The 18,067-nt window shown below is 46.0% G+C and overlaps 1 long non-coding RNA gene across 1 annotated transcript in view; it reads right to left on the bottom strand.

The window, feature by feature from the left end:
• Window positions 1-3,842: 3,842 nt before the first annotated feature.
• Window positions 3,843-18,067, bottom strand: part of LOC139752585 (uncharacterized) — a 59,431-nt gene continuing 45,206 nt past the window's right edge. Inside the window, exon 4 of the long non-coding RNA XR_011713537.1 lies at window positions 3,843-3,954. This is a non-coding gene — a long non-coding RNA (uncharacterized lncRNA). The remainder of the gene's footprint in view (window positions 3,955-18,067) is intronic.

Genomic DNA, 18,067 nt, shown 5'->3' with positions numbered 1-18,067 from the left:
GACCATATCTTGAGTTTCACATCCTCATATCACTAAATATACCCTGGGCTCGCTCGCCCGCCCGCCGCTCAGCTCAGGTTAGCGGGTTAGCGGACTTAGCAGAAACACAGGGGGAAGGGAAAGGGGAGAATGGGGTATTACAATAAATGGGGGGGGGGGGGGGGGGTGATGATGATGGGACAGTTAATGATATATATATGAATCTTCACTTAATTCTACGTAATCTAACCCTCTGTATGATGAGAATTCCTCAACAGAGTACACGTAAAAGTAACATAGTAAATAGCTTAATATTAACACTATTATCTTAATTTTTACCATTAATTAATATATTGTTTTGGGAACACATATGTATGACAGATATATCAACATGAAGAACAGTTTCAGTATTACAAAAAAAAAAACAAGTTACAGTAAGCACCAAAAAATATACAGTGCCTCTTGTAAACAGAACGGATATAAAGATACAAATATAAGAGTAGAGGATACAGTTACAGTGAGATACAGTAAGGTAAATAATCCACTACAACAGTGTATGAGGAAATGAAATAATACAGCAGAAACAAATGACTGACTTAAAGAATCTACGAATACAGCAACAACAAGAGCAAAAATACAGCGGCCACATGGGATACATTAATACAGCAACAGTGCGATACAGCATCTGGGGTCCATAACACTGGTATAACCAACAACCCTAGACCCCGTCCACAACATGGGGCCAACCAACTTACCTTACAGGACCAGGACGGGCCCAACCCCTGTGTCATGGGTGTGGAGTGTGGTTGGAGCTGGGAAAAGGGGGGGGGGGGGAGGGGGAACTGGCCAAGCACACACACACACACACACACACACACACACACACACACACACACACACACACACACACACACACACACACACACACACACACAGCCTCATGGTGTGACCATTCTTCTGTACTTAATCCAATTGGTTATTAAATAACAGTAGTTGGTTGTGGAGGGTGGAGGGGCAGATGGGGGGGGGGGGGTAGGTAGGGAGGTGGTAGTTGCGTGGGGGGCGGGGGGGGGGGGTGGTACGTGGAGTGTTGGAGGGTGGGAGTAAAGAGTGGGGGAAAGTAAGTAATGTCTAGTGTTTGTAGGTGTGTGTTAGTGTTGGTGAGTGCTGGTGGTGTTGGTGAATAGTGGTGGTGTTGGTGAATGCTGGTGGTGTTGGTGAATGGTGGTGGCGGTGGCGGAGTAGGTGACTGTTGGTGGTGTTGGTGAGTGCTGGTGGTGTTGGTGAATAGTGGTGGTGTTGGTGAATGCTGGTGGTGTTGGCGAATGGTGGTGGCGGTGGTGGAGTAGGTGACTGTTGGTGGTGTTGGTGAGTGCTGGTGGTGTTGGTGAATGTTGGTGGTGTTGGTGAGTGCTGGTGGAGCTCCCAGGTCTGGGTAATGTCACCCCCTGGAGTGTCACTTATGAATACTCCAGTGGCACCCTGAGGGAGGGAGGCAGGGAGGAAGGGAGGGAGAACCTACAACATCACCAACACCACCTCAGGCCGCCGCCGCCCCCCAACACCCCACCCCAGTCGCATGGTCTGTTGAGGGGGGAGGGGGAGAGAGAGGGGGGGAGGGTATGTGTGTGTCGCCTGGCTTGGGGTGTTACTGATCACCCCTCACCACCCCTCCCACACCTCATTAGTCACTGAACCTTGACCAGGTGGGGTTGGGGAGGGTTGGGGGAGGTGGGGGTGAGGCCCTCCACCTGCTGGTTGGAGTTAGTTTCAAGTGAGTCTCCAACATTCCCTCAGTGCCTGTTGCTCTTAATAGAAAAGCACTCAGGAGGAAAAGGCCTTTGAGGTCATTTGTAATGTAGATAATGTCATACGACATATCTTAAATACAACTTGCGTCGTGGGGGTAGATAACGACGTCATCTACAACCACTTCTACTCTTGCTACTACTACAATGACTGCTTCTACTACTCATAATCGTAAGTCAGTAGTCAAGAGACCCGCTGATTCACATAACACCCACCGCCAGCCATGCCAACACTGCTCTGTAATCCTCTACTCACACTGCTTCTTACCACACGACCTGGGTCTTGTACCACCGAACACCCCTCACGCTACGGGTAGATCCATATCTACCTGCTCGCTCTACCTGGTCTATCCCCTGATCAAAACCCCACCTGGTCAACCTCAATCAACTCACCTGGTCACCCTTAATCCCCATCTCCCCCATCCCCTCATCACGTGTCCTCTCCTCTCCCCACGACCCCTCCCTTTGCGACCAGGGTTTCCACCCCTCTCCCCTACCTTCACAGCATCAACCACACTATCTAGCCAGCCATCAGGAGGCGCGCTCGGTCCATCCCTCACCTCCGCCACCAACGTGTACAGATCGCAGCCTCCCTGCACCTTCCCGGGGAGATTAATATTTTTATCTGTGGGTGTCATCAATAAGTGGGGAGGAGGTGGGGGGCGATCAGCCGAGCCGATTGGGTGACCAGAAGGGGATTAGGTCGGGAGGGGAGAGGAAGCAGAAGTGATGGGGAGGAGAAGGGAGGGATTGTTAAGGGAAGATGAGGAGGAGGAGGAGGAGGAGGAGGAAGAGGTGGTGCATGTCCTACTATCCTTGGGAGAGGAGAGGACACAAGAGGTCCTAGTATCCTAGGTAGAGGAGAACGTACAAGAGGTCCTAGGAGCCTAGGAAGAGACACAAAGACATAGAAAGGGATATAAAAAGAAGGCTCTGGTGCGATCTTAAAAAAAAAAAAAGGAGGCAGGAGTTCCTAAAATCACGTAGGAGGAAGATCCTTAAAATGGGTAAGGAAAGAGTGGAGGCGAGTGGAGAGGGAAGGGCCTGGGACACAGATCGGCGACACAGGGAATATAGAACTTCCCGAGACAAGGGAAGAAACTTCAAGACTAGGGTCAGAAACCTGAGAGTTGGGGTGGGGGGGAGAAACTCCAGCAACTACAGGGGGGAGAAAAGAAGTCTTTGGGGACTTTGGGAAGAGAGAGAGAGAGAGAGAGAGAGAGAGAGAGAGAGAGAGAGAGAGAGAGAGAGAGAGAGAGAGAGAGAGAGAGAGAGAGAGAGAGAGACGCCAGGGCTAGTGAGAAAATTCAAAAGTAGGGGGAAAAAAAATTCCAACTCACGAAAATACTGAAGTAATGTGGATCAGGGAATGAAATTTTAGGAACGAGAAAATAAAAATAAAAAAAACAAAAACGTAAAGACTCATCATGAAATGATTTGTAACTTAAAAAAAATAATACAGAGGACTGGGAGGTGCCAGAGAGTATTCTAGAATTAGGGAGTGGAGGGTTTGGGGCTTGGGGGGGAGGGGAGGCAGTAGGCGGAGGAGGAGGAGGAGGAGGAGGGGTCAGGCGTGCGTGCATGCGCGCGTGTGTGTGTGTGTGTGTGTGTGTGTGTGTGTGTGTTATGTGTGGATTAGCGAGGCTTAACCTTTAAGCGAAGCGCTGAAAATATAGAGAAAATAAGGACTTCTTTTTTTTTTTCATTATCATCATCAGTTCTATGAAGAATGTATTAGTTACCTTGGCTGTGAGAATATACAAGTTTAATCATAAACATCTGTACAGCCTAAAATACTATTAAAACTAATTCATATGTCATTACCAACATTAATATAAACATTATCTAAATGGTAGTAAATTATATAATAAAATACTTATACATTGACAACCTAGTATGCATGTAATAAGTTCAACAAGCAATAATACATTATATGTATTGTATCCATATATTAAGGTAATCTTATCTAACATATATATATATATATATATATATATATATATATATATATATATATATATATATATATATATATATATATATATATATATATACCTGAGTTTGTACATTACTGTGAAGACGTAGAATGGATACCTTTTCCTTCGCCTTTGGTGACCTACTAATCTGATCCACCAAGCTGTTGTGGTCAGCAACATGCACCACGATCCTGTGGAGAAAAACGTGTCAGAGATAATCCAGGTATAGATGTAGACAACCACATTCTATTCTCATTTCAGTTAAGGTCTTAACCACGGCAGTTGTGACCCTTGGAGACAATGATGACGTGACCTCTGACCTGATTATTATGGGTCAGGGCAATTCCTGCTTAATTATACCTAACAGTCCTACTATCGTTTTCATGAAAGAAGTAAAGATAATCTAATTCTAATACACCAACAATTCTTGAATAGAAAACAAGAAGTTACACAAAGGTCAACTACTCATAAAATACAAGAAAAATAATGTTCAATTTACGAAAAAAGAAAATTATCCTCATTAACCAATAAATTTCCTAAATCAGATAATTTTTTTTTTTTTTTATGATGAAGAATATCATTTACGGGTTCCCTTGTGGTCAAAGATGCCTGACACTCACATCGATCTCCCATGATCACTTCGACTCGCCTCCGCACACCCACCCACCTACCCAGCCGCCAGCCTACCTCCCTTCTGTGCCCATGTTGTCCTAGTGTTTGCTATTAGTAACACAGGAGCCAAATTATATCCTTATCAACCGACGTATGTGTTATATCCTCCATGTCCGTAAGTTATAATGTTATCCTTAAATAAATGACTTAAAACTACTAATGTATGTTGGTTATTGAATTTATATATTTCCAGCTGAATGTTCCTAGTATTTTAGTTCATAAATAAAAGCTATATATTTGTATATAACCAAGAGGACCATACAGTGATAGCGTATAGATAATCTTAGAATTATATTGGTTATAACTTAACTTTGAGGCCTTTCATGACCCTGGCAATCTATAAGCCTATAGCAAAAAGTAACTAACCCACCAATTATTATCTTTCAACAACAGAAGGCTCACAGGTCTGTACGTGTATCATGAACTGTATGTAAAGACAGAGGAAGATTCGAGAACCTTCTAGCATATTAATTATAAAAGAAAACGTTAAAAAATCTGAGAAAACGGAGGGAAATTAAGAGGGAGACTCGGACAGATACACAGTCTTTAATATTCAGAGGAAATAATGTCGGAAAAATTCTGTAACACTCCATAACTGATTACGGCAAGGTTGACCTCCGTGTGGTAGGCTAGACAAGTGAGAAGAGGTGAAGGAACACCGTAATTCAACCCGGAACCAGGTCATGAGTGATACGAGGTCGAAAAAAAAAAAAAGAGAGACTGGGTGAAGAGGTGATCACGGTTCACTTGGGACATTTAGTGTTGTCTTGACAGCAATACTGGAGAGAGAGAGAGAGAGAGAGAGAGAGAGAGAGAGAGAGAGAGAGAGAGAGAGAGAGAGAGAGAGAGAGAGAGAGAGAGAGAGAGAGAGAGAGAGAGAGAGAGAGAAACTTGATTTCTTGCAGTTAGTTTCAGCAGCATTCAACGTCCCAATAAATTTCCAGATAAATATAATCCATTAATCACGTCAATTCTTGATCATGTCAATTCTTGAAGACAATCGGGCGGTAAAGTGAAGATCAATCTTTGTATTCATAAAGATCAACGGATATGACAGATCTGATTGCTTTCTTTAGAGAAGAAAAACTTTGATAACAAATACCTCAACAACCAATTTCAGACTGGTCGAACCTGAGAATGAAATCAAATAAGTTTAAAGTCTCCCCTGAAACAATGCGCGACGCGTTTAAACCCACTGGGGGAAGGTCTGAGGACCAATAGCTAAAGCGTTTGGAAATAGATCCAAGACTGGAGGGAAAGAAGCGTAAGTTAGATGTATTTCCAATGGCCATCGACCTCGACTGTTGATTAACTCTCGCTGGGTAGTTCATCCTTGTTTGGGGGGGGAGAGGGGTTTCTAGTGAGTCATCCGGGCAGCTGATTGGTTTATGGAGGGTCGATGGTAACTTTGTTTGGTAGCGTTTAACTGTGGCGGAGGAGAAGGTGAGGGTGATTTGGTCGTGTTGGTGTGCTAGGAGGAAGAGGGACGTGTCGCGTTGGAGGAGGGAGGAGGAGGATTGTCATGTTCTCCCTCAATTCTGTATAGCAAAAGCCGACGATTACCTCTCCCCTCAAATCCGCCACTCACTCTACTTGCATTTGATAGTCCACGTTATCCCATTTTCTAAAGGTAAGGGAGCTTGGGTAAGAGGATAATTGGGGTGAGGGGGGACAAGGGTAGAAGAGAGTGAGGAGGGAGTGGGAGAGAGCCCGCCTTACCCCATGGCTGCTGGGCTCCTGGCGCCAGTAATCTAGCGTGTAAATTAACATAGAAATGAGTCTTTGAGAATACCTCCACATACATCATACCCTGATACTGGTTGATCTTCTTAACGGTAGATGAGACTGCATGTTGAGGCCCTTTGGTGAGGCCCTTTGGCAAGGATGTCTTGGTGGGGGTGTCTTGGTGAGGGTGTCCAGGTGAGGGTGTCTTGGTGAGGTCCTTTGGTGAGGATGTCTTGGTGAAGGTGTCCTGGTGAGGGTGTCCAGGTGAGGTCCATTAGTGAGGATGTCTTGGCGAGGGTGTCCTGGTGAGGTCCTTTGGTGAGGGCGTCTTGGTGAGGGTGTCCTGGTGAGGTCCTTTGGTGAGGGCGTCTTGGTGAGGTCCTTTAGTGAGGATGTCTTGGCGAGGGTGTCCTGGTGAGGTCCTTTGGTGAGGGCGTCTTGGTGAGGGTGTCCTGGTGAGGTCCTTTGGTGAGGGCGTCTTGGTGAGGTCCTTTAGTGAGGATGTCTTGGTGAGGGTGTCCTGGTGAGGTCCTTTGGTGAGGGCGTCTCGGGGAAGCCATTTGGTGAGGTCGTGCTGACGACGCCACTTGGTGACCACCAACTTGGTTGGCCATTTAATGAGGCTAATTGTCATAGCCATTTGTCCAAGCCATTTGATGGCTCATGGTGGTCACAAGGTAATCAATTAAGGATCGTGTAGATCAAGTGGGGATAATGTGGTATGTGTCCTTTCTCTTATATTGACGTGGTTGTCCAAAGCATGGACTGGCACGTATGTTCACAGGCGTCGTGGACGTGTGGGTGGTGGTAAAGTCTCACACACTCGCCGTGGCTGAAGGAGGAACGTGGCTGGAGGATGAGAGGCGAGGGAGGTGTTGCTTCACTACAAGTGGGCCTTTCCCACCCACTCACCATCGCCCTCCAAGCTTCCGTCATTACTGCTGGATGAAGCAACCTCTCCTGCTACTTCTGATAACCTCCATCCCTCTATATAGATGGGTGAGGAGGAGAATTCTGCTGAAGTGTCATGTTTCCATCTCTCTATAGAGATGGGTGGGGGGACGGAACCTTCTGCTCCACTGTCGTGTGTCCATCTTTCTGTCTCCATCGTCACAGACCATCAGCTGACGACAGGTCTTAAGACGACAAATCTTGCGAGACTATGGTACTAAAACTATTAAAAGCAAGACTTTTAAACATTGAATTTTGATAAAGGAGAATGTGATGTTGAGGAAGTATAACTGGGAAAAATAAAAATAAAATGTCTACTGGATTTACGAGAGGAGTATCTAGTATCACCAATAGGTCCCACGAGAATCTGTGGCAAAAGGTATATATATATATATTGGTATGCACAACCAATATGGCGGACATGCGCCTCTCTTCCCCAACAGCTGTGTATAAAGGCTAAAATGTATATACATTTTTTCATATATGCAGTTCCTACTTCATGTGTTATATATATATTGAATCAACTTTAGACAATAGAATGAGATATATAAGGATTATCTTTTTTTTTAGACATTAGTTTAAAGCGGTGATGCAGCGGACGTGTTCTTATTCATAAGGACTTTGGGTGAATCATACTTGGGTTAAAGTATAATATGTTCTGTGTGGTAAAAAATATAATAAGCAGATGCAGTGCTAAACCATAGGAATGTGGGTGAAGTGTATCACAAGTGTCGTTCTATTAATAGATCCTGAGTATTGCCAACAGTATTTTTGTTGATGAACCGTACGGGCATACATACACATATGTACATGCACACATACAGACACATACGGCTGACCATATATATATACACAGACATATCGACATAATGATTCAACGTACATATTAAAAGTTCATATACAAATACACCACAGTGGCAAGCATTTATACAATGGCACACAAGGACACACACACACACACACACCATGTAACAGAGGTTACTAGAACCTGTACAGAGAAGAGCATACAAGATCATGCTAGGTCCCTCTCACGCCATCTATCAAGAACCACTCCTCAACACACTGGTGGTCCTCTCAACTCTCCCCCAGTCATCACCTGGACCTCAACCAACAACAGTTCGGGAAGAAGCTACTGCACCAACCTCGCCACCGTCAGCTCTTGCCACCGGAGATCCCTCGTCCCCTGAGTTGCATGCAGGTCGGCACTACAAGGCTATGGAGACCACGGCTCCTATGGACTTCAACAAGACCGATGACATCACAACCATTTGTGAACAACAGTAAATTCCCAGACAAGGTATTCTCATATTCCAGTACATTTGTGTAGAGATAATCAAGCAATCATTTTGATTGAGCAACACGTCCATTGTGTGCATTTTCTCCACACATTTCAAGCATTTGCTTGCAGCTAATTCGAGATACCCATCATTATCACAACACACACACACACACACACACACACACACACACACAGAGCAGCTGTCCCCGACACCATGGGGGGGGGGGTTAGGGGTTGGGGGGGTGGTTCGCTGATGCCCCATTCATTCGCGGCGCCGCACGTTTGGCGGGGATTAATGTTCGCGTTGCATCCCCCCTCCCCCCCCTTCTCGCCCGCTAAATCAACTCCTTCCCGTTGGGAAATTGAAAAGTTTTCATTCACCGCTGACGACACAGGAGGGCGGGGGAAGGGGGGGGGGGGGGTAGGACGATGTGTGTGTGTGTGTGTGTGTGTGTGTGTGTGTGTGTGTGTGTGTGTGTGTGTGTGTAGGTTAGCGGCGACTGAAGGAAGACCTAGTGTGTCATGCAGTGATTGTAACCCCCTCCCCTCACCCTCCCCACCACCACCAGCTTACCCTCCTCCACCTCCTCCTCCTCCACCTCCACCTCCTCCTCCTCTCTACCCCTCACCACCCGCTTCTTAATGGGGGAGGATAGGAGGGGAGGGGAGGGGAGGGGAGGGGTATACCCTAACTGGTGGTGGGTAAATCGGTAGGGAGGGAGGGGGAGGGGTGGGGGGTAAATTCACACACAGACACACACACACACACACACACAATGCTATCAAACACGAGGTCAGGGGACGGGGGTATGGGGGTACATTATGGGGGGGGGGGTGGGGGGGGTTTGGTGGTGGTTGTGTAGGGTCCCCTATCCCCCCCTCCCCCCCAACGCAGCTGTTCAAGTAATGCCGGCTACCCACGTCTCGCCTACCCATGTGGGTAACGTGGTGGCGGGGTGGACGGGGGCAAAGCCATGTAGGTAAACTGTGGTAGGTAGGGTGGGTGGCGCGTGTGGACTGGGCTGAGTCAGTATTTACCGACTGTTGAACACGAGGGTTCGATCCCCTGGGTAAGACGGCTTGACCTTTTGACCTGTTCAGGTCTAAGGTCAGGCCAAAATATCCAAGGGTCGTAGCGCTGGGCTCAAAGGCCGTTCCACAGTGCTCAAGGGCCGTTCCGTCGAGGTCAAAGGTCTTTCCAAGGTCGTCCCTGGGCCTCCAAGGTCGTCTGGTAGTGGTCAAAGATCAGTCCCTCGCGATGAAGAGGTCAAATGCCATCTATGTACTCATGACTGTCAGTCAAACACGTCAAATTGGGGAGGGGGTGGATTTGGAGGGGGAGGTGGACTTGAGGGTGGAGGTGGACTTGGAGGGGGGGAAGTGGACTTGGAGGGGGGGAGGTGGACTTGGAGGGGGGAAGTGGACTTGGAGGGGGGAGGTGGACTTGGAGGGGGGAGGTGGACTTGGAGGGGGGGAGGTGGACTTGGAGGGGGGAGGTGGACTTGGAGGGGGGAGGTGGACTTGGAGGGGCGGGAGGGACTGGCAGCAAATTGTGCCTCCAGTAACTCATGTACTCATTCTCACTCATGATCTCCCTCTCTCTTTCTCTCTCTCTCCCTTTCTTTCCCGAGAGAGAGAGAGAGAGAGAGAGAGAGAGAGAGAGAGAGAGAGAGAGAGAGAGAGAGAGAGAGAGAGAGAGAGAGAGAGAGAGAGAGAGAGGCTTGGGGTGGGTGGTGGGTGGTGGGCGCCTGCCGGAGCCACTAGCAGCACAAATAAACACCCCAAGTTGGGTAGCATATGAAGCCTAATGGGAGATGAAAGTTGGGTGTAATTTCTGCCATTCATTTACTGTTCAGGGTTTAGGTGGTGGAAAACGGGGGAGGGGGGGGAGTAAAGGCAGGGGGGGGGGACTAAAGGGTCATAAAGGGGGGACTAAAGGGTTATAAGGGGGGGCTAAAGGGTGATATTCCTACAGCCAAAGATGTTGGGTGAATGACGCCCTTCCGACGCCCTTGCATAAGAGTCATCTAGACTTGCATAATTCCTACTCCCTTCTCCCCCCCCCACCCCCCTCCTCATACGTATTTCTGGTCTTATTTATGCATAATTACCCTTTGGTCTTCAAGGTAAAAGGTTCATTTTCGCTTGCGCCTAATCGATATCCCCAGAATTCCCTCGACGGCGGGTGAAGGGATTGTGACCTCTCGCGCAGGTGAGCATACAGTCCAATATGGCGGGCCGTCCTCAGCCAACCTCTTTAATGTTATTTATTGAGTCTTATTTATGATCTTCATTCGGGCTAAAGTTGCTAGTCACGGAGGGACAAACTTAGTGAGGGGAGACGGGGAGGTGGGACATGGGGGAAGAGGAGGAAGAGGAGGAGGAGGAGGAGGAGGAGGAGGAGGAGGAGGAGGAAGAGGAGGAGAAGGGGGAAGGAGGCGGTGGAGAAGGAAGAGTTAAGGATAGAGGGTCAAGATGTAGGGTCAAAGGTTAGGGAGGTCAGCGTGTATGAGTGAAGCGAATCAGAGATATAGATAAAGGCGTGGTCCTTCTGTAAGGGGGGGGGGGGGTTCGTTCTTTTGTGTGTGTGTATGTGTGTGTGTGTGTGTGTGTGTGTGTGTGTGTGTGTGTGTGTGTGTGTGTGTGTGTGTGTGTTACGGGGAGAGTTTTACACTCGGTGTTGCCCCGTCTCCTATTGTCGTTCTATGTATGTACCATGTCTATATTCTGATGTACACACACACACACACACACACACACACACACACACACACACACACACACACACACAAATACACGGCAGCAGCAGCCCAAGTCCAATACCCATTTATCGACTAGCCCTAAAGGGAGGATGAACAGCTGGGTTAACTGTGGGCCGACTGCCATATTCAAGACTCGATCGTTTGTCTGGTCCGTGTGTGAATCATGGTCAGGGACGTTGCCCACTATACCACTGTCGTTAAGCGATTGTCCGTACTCGGACCCATGTATATATATATATATATATATATATATATATATATATATATATATATATATATATATATATATATATATATATTCATAATTCTCCGATTCACTTAGCTCTGAAACTGGCTGTTCAACGAGACTTGCTCGTTGACGCTTCACACTCGTCCGTTCGACAGTTCAACGAGCCGTCTGTAAATAAGATCTTGATCAATATGCTCGTTAATCTTTCAGACAAATTTACGATCTATTTTTTTTTTCCTTGAAGCAAATCGGTCAACGAGGCGCCGTGGGGTTGTCGTCGTTGATCGTCGCCGGTCATGAAGGTAGTCGTTAAGCGCCACACACACACACACACACACACACACACACACACATACACACACACCAGAAATAACCGCCACAACTCATCTTTCCAACACAGGAGTGTCCCGTATAAATAGAGAAGTCACGTGACTCCACCCATCATGGAGGGGAAAGACGCCCTTCCAGACACACACACACACACACACACACACACACAGGCTACAACGAAGGCCGTCATTAAGGATGACACCCGAAAATTCTTTGAACAAAGGAGTTATGGTGTCTGGAACAAGCCTTTTGAACACCAGCGTTCAAAGAAGTACATATGTTACAGGACAGCCAGTTCAACGAGTATAGATCGTTAAGTGTATGTGTAAATGGTTCAACGTGGGGCGGCGATCGTAAATATATAAATGAAATAAAATGTCAAACGAGGATAGTTCTTGACGAGGTCACACGTAGCGATTAACGCACCGAGACGCTCCGGGTTAACGAAGGACTTCTGTCGAGGAGGTAAGCTGAACACGACGTTCAACGAGAATGTTATACAGAAAATACAATTCGCCTCGTCTCTGAACTTGCATAGCACAATGCACAGCATCTCCATGTAACCTGTTCCTCACCACAAACCATTTCCATGTCGGTCTTCACTTGCTTAAAACGTTCCTCCTAAACAGAAATAAATGGAAAATAAATGAGCTTAATGACTCCCGGGCTAGGCCATGGTCTTTTCCGTCGAAGGCGAGGACCACCTTCGGTCAATACCTGATGGAGACACGAACACCACGCGTAGCCAAGCGGTGCCATAATGCATCGCTTAGAGATAGATAAATAGATAGACAGATAAATAGATAGAGATAGATAGATAGATAGATAGAGAGAGAGAGAGAGAGAGAGAGAGAGAGAGAGAGAGAGAGAGAGAGAGAGAGAGAGAGAGAGAGAGAGAGAGAGAGAGAGAGAGAGAGAGAGAGAGAATTCTTCTCTTTATAATCACCAAGGCCAATTTCATTAACATCTTGTAATTATTTACCATCATTGAAGACTTTTAACTAAACTCTACGTTATTTCCAGCTACTGATCAATAATAACATACAATAGTATTATACACTGGAAAAAAATTGAAACATTATACATCATAGTCATCGAAAATGCATATTAATACAAGACCTACACTTATATATATATATATATATATATATATATATATATATATATATATATATATATATGGTGAAGAAGAAAAGATCTAAACACATTAAAAGAAAAGGGCCGAACACGTCTCACAATAATACCCCAGATTATAGACATAGTCAAAACTCGGGTTGAACATTTACACTGACCTAATGAAACACACAAGCTTGGAAATGGCAGATTTAGGATGGAAGCAGACAAATTTTGTGAAACTATAACATAAATGTTTATCGCAAAGCGTAATGCGGCAGAATATATATATATATATATATATATATATATATATATATATATATATATATATATATATATATATATATATATATATAGTCGCATTAAATAGTTAATAATGCGGGGTCAGTGAGGTCAATGGGTCGCTCTAATGTCTTTAAAATAATTATGTTTTCCTCCAGTGTTCCAGTTTAACGCCATTTCCGTTGCTCCAAATTCATCGTCGTGAAATTTTTGTGTCTTGCTTTCACACTCTAGCCACACGCACACACACAAGTTATCATACACCCAAGCCAATCATATATATATATATATATATATATATACATAGTCACTTGTTTACCAAATGGCATCCTAGCTACGTCTCTTCATGGTATATCAACTGACATATTTCTTTCTTGTCTCTCCCCTTATGATATGAATATTACACGAAAGTGCACTTGGGAACTTTTCGTGTTTCATTTTCCCCGTGGACTCATAGGAATATATATATATATATATATCACTTTCCCATGTTTAGCAATCATACGTTCTGGTCGACGTACGAACTGATACACGCCTCTCACTCATACACCCTGGTCGGTCCTCATCACCACACGCCAGTCACCGCAGCCTTGCACACCACACACACTTCGGTCGGTCAGCCTCCCTCCCTCCCTCCCTCCCTGCCTGCCTGCCTGGCTGGCTGTCTGGCTGCGCTGATTTCCGGGTTAAATGAAATGCACTTCGGTGAGCTTGGCGGCGGCGGAGGCATCTGCCCCGACAATAGGAGGTGGGGGGGGAGGGGGGGAGGGTGTAGGGTGTGATTCGGGGTAGGGTAGAGGGAGGGAGGGAGGGAGGGGGGGTTTCCCCGGACCCCCGGCGGGCACCTGGGCAGCTGCAGGGGTTGGGGGGGTGGGCTGGGGTGGGGTGGGGTGGAGGGTTTGGGGTGAGAATGGGTAGCTAGGGGAGGGGAAGGAAGGGAGGGAGGGGAGGGAAGGTGGTTGGGTAGTGAGGGGTTGGAGGGAGGAGACGAAGTGGAGGACATGGGAACCTAACCTAAATGAATATTAGAAAAATCAAAAGAAATTTCATAAGATTAACGTCTGTGTTTCCCTCCCTCAATGCCTACGAGAGAGAGAGAGAGAGAGAGAGAGAGAGAGAGAGAGAGAGAGAGAGAGAGAGAGAGAGAGAGAGAGAGAGAGAGAGAGAGAGGAGGGGGGGGTGATAGAAAAAAAAAAAGGGAAGGGGTTGAGAGTTTGGCTAGTGGTAGAGGGGAGTGAGAGAGTTGGGACAAACGTTATGTCGAGGGCAGGCAGCTTACGGAGGGAGGGAGGGAGGGAGGGAGGGAGGGAGGGAGGGAGGGAGGGAGGGGGGATATAACCTAACTCTCTCCCCCCCCCCCTCCCCATCGGGTGGCCGCGTCAGTGATGCCAGACACGCAGCTCAACCTTACGTCTAGACCGCTTTTTCGCTCTACGTCACGGGAACAGAAGCTCTCGTTATAACGTCACCAATACACAGTACGTACCTCATAACTTTACGTTATATAGAGGACAAAAACAAAAAAAAAAAACTATGCAAATGACCTTATAACGAAACAGACGTAATAACGAAACAGACGTAATATTTCCAACTTGTACGAAATATGAATTAACACGTCCCTCATCAGACGAGGGTGACATACTGCTATGGATTCAGGTTAACGAATAAACGAACGAATGGCTTCGTTGACCGCACTCGAAGGGGGGGGAGGAGGGGAAGGTAAGAATACGAGGGAGAAGGGAGGGTTGGGGGGGGAGGAGGGAGGAGGTTAGAGGCTATGCAAATATGCAAGGGGCGTTGCAAGGTTAATAATAGATTGCATACAATATTTAGTACCACCAGAGCAGCCGAACAGAGCAGGCGGCAAGCTCCCTCCTTGATTGACGCCCTGGTAACTCTGCATCCTGTCTGTGTAGGAAGAGGGGAGGGGGAGGGAGAGGGAGGTCACTTGTGATGTATGGTCCCAGGAGGGAGTGTGGTGGTGGTGGTGGTGGTGGTGGTGGTGGTGAGAATGAGCATGGAAAAAATATCATAGGCATCTGAGCTTTTCGCTGTTGCTATAGATGGAAAGGCTGTAGGAAAAGGGACAAAAAAAAGGGGGGAAGAAAAGGAAAAGTTAAGGGAAAGATGACATTTCCACAGCCCTGCAGGTTCGAGGAAAATAGGTATCATAATGGTCGACCCTCGTATGGCTGGTCTTCACAAATAAAAACTACGGGAAGCAGCGCCAGTCGCGACGTCAAAGGAGCAGTGGCCGAAATGATACTCGTAGAGAAGAGAGAAGGTCCACAGGTCTGAATTAAGAATGGAAAATGTTCAGTTCGAGAAAAAGACTGAGTATTGGAATGAAGTGGGGAGGGGAAAGTAAGCTAAAGTATGTTGAGTGAAATTATCAGCGTAAGAAAGAACAGAACTAAACGTTGATGAGATATTATATATGCAAAGATTCCAAACACAAATAAAGGAGGAATGAAACTGAGAAAGATGAGTTGTATGGTGTGATACGTCATGTCTCTGGCACAGCAGACCTTAGAACAGAAACTATCATCAAACTATAACTGAGGGATAACGATTGGGTGGAAGGATTCCGTATCAGTAAGATGAATTCCGCTATACACTCAGCACAGCTGGAGACATCACGACTGACAACGGAGTACTGTACCTAGGTAAGGTCCCTTAAAAGCAAAGCAAGGAAGAACAGTGAGCCTTCAGAGTGTTCAAGTTGGTATTTCAGGGGCTGGAGAAGAAGAAGAAAGGTGGGGCACGTGCTGAGATGGAAGTGAAAGGGATCAGATCACGTTCAGAAAAACTTCTCAAGGTGCAAAACTAGCAGGAGGATTCAGACGTTACAAAAAAAAAAAAATATAATACTAAAGCTTAATCATGTTGGAGAAATGGTCATGATGGTCTGGCACTCGTGTTGTGCATCTGATTTGTTGTTTCATATGATTAAGGATGCGGGGGGGGGGGGGGGGGGTGGTCCTTAACTCTCCCAGGAATAGAACAAACTCATTCGCTGTGATGTACATTGACATCTCTTGCACTGAGGGTTTCGGCGCGTGGAATAGCGATAAACATGAAAGCAACGATACAAAACACCGGCACTGGAGTTGAACAGATGGTGTAAAGATTATAGTCAGAGATTCGAGAGTGCAGAGATGAGGCCACCTTGTACAGCTGGGTTACAGGGTGACGACCAGGTGAGGAAGCAGACAAGATGGTGTTCAACAGATGGTGATCAACAGACAGTCTTTCAACAGAGTTCAAAAGAGAGTATTCCAAAGATGGTGTTCAACACATGGGTAGTTGGATCTAAGATGCAGATGTTGAAGAAATGGTCTGACACACGTCGAGGTTTGAGATGAGTGTTGGTGGAGGCAAGACGGAGCCCCAGTCGCTTGGTGACCGTCGAGAGAGGCCCCGGGGAACCGTCCCGCCCTCCTCGACCGGAGGCGGGACCCCGGAAAAGACGGTATTGAACCACACTTCCACATACTGTTATGTAGAATATAGAGTCGTGTGAGGCAGGTGTTAACAGGAGGCATGTAATATGAAGAGAGAGATAGAGACACTTGTGTGTCTAATGGGCTGAGGTAGAGAGAGAAAAGATCGTAACCCGGGGGATGGGAGGGGAACTTGACATCCACTACAGTGGTGGCTCTATCTGTTATTCCGTTGCTAATCCTCGCAATCCCCCGGCATGAATACACTCTTCTGTACCAGGGTGGGTGTGGCGCTGTGACATCTCGAAATGGTTTCGAGTTTGTCACGTTCCCAATTGGGTTAGATCTTAAAAAAAAAAAAAAAGAATTATATAATTCTTTTATCTCCGTAAACCAAGGAAAAAAAATGATAATCTAACTTAAAAAATCATATAAAAAAAATTATATAATCTTTTTACACTGTAAACCAAGAAAAAATAATATTAATAATAATTCAGCAAAAAAAAATTTACATAATTCTTTTATCTCTGTAAACCAAGAAAAAAAATAATAATAATAATTTAGCTAAAAAAGATTACATAATTCTTTTATCTCTCTAAATCAAGAAAAAAAAATAATAATAATAATTCAGCTAAAAAAATTACACAATTCTTTTATCTCTGTAAACCAAGAAAAAAAATAATAATATCCTTAAATTCAAAGCTTTGTAAATTTTCCCCAGTTATCGGATCTGCTACAATGGTTCTGTATCTTTAATCTCCTTCTGTAATTAGTGTTTGCAGCGATTCGATAAGATAGATTAGGCTTTGATTAATTTCATCGACCTGTGATCACATAAAAAGGAAAAAAAAAAATATCATCGACTTTTTTCCCCTCACCTCCCGACAGCAAAGTATATAAAGGAAAATATTAAACAGATAAAAATTAATGGATTTTCCCTATAAAATTGCGGCAAATTATAATGGCAAAATTAAAGAGAAAAAATAAAAATTACTTAAAAATCTTTCTTGATCCACGATGCCTCATTATACTTAGGAACATATTCTGGAAAGTATATACTCGTCAGTATACTACAGCCGGTTATACTCTGAGGGGGTGGGGGGGGGGGAAGATATGTCGGCCGGTCATATAACGTTGGGATATATAGGAGGGAGGGAATGGTGGGGGGGTGGGAGGAGGGGGACCGTAAACCCCTTACTGGTGGGGCTGAAATCCACGCCGCCGACCCCTGGGCACGCGCCACACACACACACACACAGAGAGAGAGAGAGAGAGAGAGAGAGAGAGAGAGAGAGAGAGAGAGAGAGAGAGAGAGAGAGAGAGAGAGAGAGAGAGAGAACCAATATGTCCGTGGCCGTGAACTGGTGCATGAACGTACGTACGTGTTGGCCTAATTCGTAGAGCGAAATATCCCCGTTGTCTTGGTCCGCAGAACGGACCGTAGGTACGGTCTTTTGGTCCGTAGGTGAAGTGTACGTGATGGTCTGGTCCGTAGGTGAAGTGTACGTGATGGTC

The sequence above is a fragment of the Panulirus ornatus genome, chromosome 13 (assembly GCF_036320965.1).
Source record: "Panulirus ornatus isolate Po-2019 chromosome 13, ASM3632096v1, whole genome shotgun sequence".
Lineage (NCBI taxonomy): Eukaryota > Metazoa > Arthropoda > Malacostraca > Decapoda > Palinuridae > Panulirus > Panulirus ornatus.
Note: the sequence above shows the minus strand (reverse complement) of the source record. Positions and strands in the feature narration are given on the sequence as shown.